Source organism: Chaetura pelagica, unplaced genomic scaffold, assembly GCF_000747805.2.
Source record: "Chaetura pelagica isolate M959 unplaced genomic scaffold, ChaPel_1.0 scaffold405, whole genome shotgun sequence".
Classification (NCBI taxonomy): domain Eukaryota; kingdom Metazoa; phylum Chordata; class Aves; order Apodiformes; family Apodidae; genus Chaetura; species Chaetura pelagica.
The window spans coordinates 4,669,372-4,673,936 of NW_009953489.1; the positions used below are offsets into that span (position 1 = coordinate 4,669,372).

Consider the following 4,565-nt stretch of genomic DNA (forward strand, 5'->3'; position numbering starts at 1 on the left):
GGCTGGGGGGCGGGGCCAGGGGGGATGTGGGCGTGGTCAGATGCGATGTGGGCGTGGCCCTGCTACAATGCGCGCGGTGCGGGTTGCAATGTGGGCGTGGTCAGATCATATGTGGGTGTGGTCGTGTTGCAATATGGGCGGGGCCAGGTTGCAATATGGGCGTGGTTACATGGCCATGTGGGCGTGGCCAGGTGGGCCCCATCCTTGGCTCTGCAGCATCCGAGCCCCCCCGGGGCTTTTCCTCCCGCCCTCCCCTTTGGCATCGAGGGCACCTGTGGGTTGTTTGTTGTTATTTGCCCCCAGCAAAACGGGCTGTGAGCTGAGAAAGGGGAAGAGCAGCCCCTTGGTGCCCGACATTTCAAATCCTGAGCCACCTGCCCGGGTAAATCAGCTTTAAATCCTTCTCATCATCATTACAAAGAAATTGATGTGATGTCTGAGGGGCCTTATTGTGGGCAAGGGACTAGAAGGCTTCCAAAAGACCCAAAGAAAATGAGCCGTTGTGGCTAATCCAGAGTTGACAGAGCAGTAAAATAAGCAAATCTCATGCTCTGCTAAATTTAGGCTTGACAGGACAATCCAGGGAAGTAGCCTGGGCAAGATGTTAACTGTCAAGTACTGGGATCAAGCCTCAGGCATCTGAATTAGCTGTGAAAGTCTCCAGACCTCGCTAAAAAAACCCAGAAGTCTCCATGAGAAGGATAAAGGGTAAGTGGACATTATTGTCAAAAGGACCTTAAACTTTTTACAGCACAAAAGTGACAGAATTTCCATCTGCAAATATATTTGTGCTGCCCTTAGAATGCAGGTTTTAGAGAAGTGAGTCAATACCCTTCAGAAGCCTGTTTTGAAGGGAAATATGTGGAGGAGGAATCAATTTAAATATGATAATTGTATAGCTTGGAGCACTGACAGCACTGGAGGGGCTGAAGAATAGTGCCCTGTAATCTCTCAAGTACTGGTTTAGCCTTTCATGTTCTGTTACTTTTCTCCTGGGCAGGTGCTATGATTTTGTCCACTGATTGCCTGAGAGGCTTTTCCATTAGTCCTGCAGATCTGTGGCTTGGGTAGGAGCTAATGGCCCACACTCCTAAGAGTTTCATGAAGAAGTACTTTTCAGGAGGAGAACCTTCTACTCGTGAAACCCTTTGAAGCTCTGGGAAGTAAATGTATGTTTTAAATGGTCTGCTGGAGGGAGCTGATTGACAGCCCTGGAGAGAGAAAATCTCTAGATGGCCACGCAGCAGTTCCAGCACTTTAAGCCTCTGTTCCCTGCACCCTTCCTGATCAGACCCTTGAATTGATTAGATCACTCCAGAGGTCACAGCTGCTAATTCAGCTGGGTCGTCTAGACCATTAACATGGTGGAGACAGGCTGGGAGATGGAGGGGATGTGATGTGTGGTATTGTTGTTAGGCAGGAATGTGTGCATGGATGAATTACAGAGCTGGTTGTGGCCTCATCCTGCAACATCTGCCATTGCTGAGGCTCACCAAGCCCTTGGTGCACAGCTCTGTGCTCCCAGCACAGGGTAGCTCAGCAGCATCACCTCAGATGCCTGAATTTCACTCCTGCACCTTCATTTCTCTCCTTAATAGAGATGTGCTTCCACATTCCCTAATCTGGGTGTCTCTTCGTAGCACATTGTCATTTTTACAAGAAACTTACCTTTGGACTTCTCTAATGATAAAGTAAAATCTTTCTAGAGTCTCATTCCCCCAACTTGCAGAGTTGGGAACTCACACCAGCTTCTGTTGAAAAGGAATTGATTATTCAAAGTTCTTGTGCTTCATAATCTACTTAAAACATGCAGATTGACTGTCTCATCAGGAAAGCTCTCCCTTTCCCTTTGCTCTACAGCCTGTTGGGTCATGTGCTTAAGGCCAGGAGACCTCTGGTGTTACTTACAGCCTCTGTGCCCCCCCAATTACAGGTTATTAATTTGCTTCACATACAAGAGACAGTTCCACATGAGTGAAAAGGCAAACCATGCTGCAGAGCCCTTCATTACCTCCTCTCTGTACCACAGCAAAAGAAGAATAACACTGATTTCTTTCTTCCTTTCTCCCCTCCTCTCTCCTTTCCTTTCTCCCCCCTCCCCTCTGGTCTATGGAAGATGTTTTACAGTTTTAATGCAGCTGTTTTAAGTGTGACTGTTCCTGTTCAAGGGCAGCTGCTGCACTTTGTAATGCCATTGAGCAGCCACCCAGCTCTGTTCCCCTATTGTGTTGAAGTGATAGGTAGGTTTGCTAATCAAGAGGAGAGCAGAGCTTGCTGTCTGACTTGTTTATGGTTTTCTTTCTCACCATCAGGCTTTAGAGGGAGGCACAGAAAATATGTAGGCATCTCTATTATTCAGTGATGTGTATGTGTACATCCATGTACAATCAATCTCGAGTGTATTGCTGGGATCTTCTCGTCAGTCGCTGCTGAAATGAGCCCTGGTAGTGCTCAAAACACCTCAAACCTGGCATGTCATTAGATAAGTTGTTAATTAATTGTCATTCTGTCTTGTTAGATGGGGGTTTTTTTCCCCCTCTTGTGATTGCTTCAGTTTTGTTCAGAAATAGTGACCAAACTAGAGGGTTTTGAGCATCAGGATCAATGGAAGGCCCATGGGAAGTGGTCAGATGGAGGAGATGCTGCCTCTTCCCATCACCATTCCTTTTTGATTTTCCTGTAGGCCGTGGTGCTTCTCCTCCCCAGATGCAGGGGCTGGAAGCTGTTTGGTCCCAGGAACAGAACCTCCTATGATCTGCTGGAAACTCAACAGCACAGCACTGCCACTTAATTCTCTGTGCTATTCCAGGGACTTCCAGCCCCCTGTTCATCTCACAGGGATGTCAGCTCTGGGAGACTCCTGCTTTCATGCAGGTTTCCTCGTGGGTTTGTAGGTTTTTATTCCAATCCTTGCAAAACTGCTGGAAGAAATCTGAAAATGTTGCAAAAAATCTTCATGTCGTTTTGCATCTTTGTAAATCCCTTTTAATTTTTCCAGCAGGAAAAAACCAGCGGTAATCATGATGGAACAACATGCATCAGGGAAGACACTTTAGTGCTGCATCCAGGAATTCAGGAGCACGGGAAAATTCCACTGACCTTTGTGTGGAATGCATTTTGGGGAAAGAAAAAGTGGGATTTGTTTTGGTTTTACTTTTTTCCTCCTAGGATGGCTCAGGTTTGTGTTAGTTCTTGTCACCTGGAGGGTGGGGAGAAGAGCTGAAGTACTGAAATGCTCCTGCTGCCCCCTCAGCTCAGCTCTTGGGTAGCTGGGTATCATCTGTCTAATCCCATTCCTGCCTGCTGCTGCACTATTGTATAGTTAATTTTATTAATCCCATTTTTAACAGAATGCCTAGATTTGCACTGACATTTTGCTCTCTGTCTGCTTTTATTTCATTCTTATTTTTCTTTTAGCAGATGGAGACTATTACTCTCCTTAACTTGTTTTTTTTTTTAATAATGTAGATATCCTCAATTAATACACTAATCTGTTTTCTAATTAATTCCCTGTGGTTTTCCTCCCTTTTTGCTGGTACATTGAATCCTGAGTGCAAAGCTGTAAACTCAGTAATTTGATTATTTAAAGGAGAAGGAATGAGTTTCAGGATAGATGTGTAAGTCTTTTGGAAAATGTTAAATTTCAGGAAGCAAATGGATTATATTTATTGCTGTTTTAAGCCTCCTTGTACCCAGGTGTAGCTGTGCACTGCTAATAATATACTCTACTAAAATAGAGGCACATCCATGTCAGCTACTCCTAAATTGCATTTAGAAACCTGACACACACTCCTACAAGCACTTGTTGTATTTTTGCATGCAGGAGGGGGCAGGGTGAGTATCAAAACAGCCACATTCCCTGATGTTGGGTTTATGTAGCATTTTTTATCACTTGTTTCCAGTAGAGGCAACAGTGTATTAGACATCCTGCACAAAGCAGGAGCAGAGACTCTTCTTGCTGCTTGAAAACTGTTGTGGCTGCTTCTCTGGGAAGTTGCTTGAGGTGATTTTCATAGAATGGTTTGAGTTGGAAGGGACCTTAAAGATCACAGAGTCACTTAGGTTGGAAAAGACCTTCAAGATCATTGAGTCCAACCATTAAAACTTCTCCCCTAAGTCCAGCACTAAGTCATATTCCCAAGTGCCACATCTAGATGATGATTATTTAAAGATCACCCAGATCCAACCCCCTGCATGGGCAGGGACACCTCCCACCAGCCCAGGCTGCTCCAAGCCCCATCCAACCTGCCCTTCAACACTGCCAGGGATGGGGCAGCCACAGCTTCTCTGGGCAACCTGGGCCAGGCTCTCCCCACCCTCACACTCCACAATTTCCTTTTTAACACTGAAGCCCAACACCTTGCAAGAGTTCTTGTAACATTTATAGGCAGAACCATTATCATTTGCTCAGTGAAACACAGGCTGCTTCAGAAATTCCTGCTTCAGGATTTCTTTGACACAACTCAGGTCATTATTTTTGCCTTTTGGTAAGATTGTGTCACATGCTCCATGGTGACACCAGCCCAGTGTGGCTGGGAGAAAAAGCACATTGCAAAATGGTGGAG

At 45.6% G+C, this 4,565-nt stretch overlaps 1 protein-coding gene across 1 annotated transcript in view; it reads left to right on the forward strand.

The window, feature by feature from the left end:
- Positions 1–4,565, forward strand: part of AK8 (adenylate kinase 8) — an 81,304-nt gene that overhangs the window by 47,861 nt on the left and 28,878 nt on the right. The gene's annotated exons all lie outside the window — the stretch shown is intronic.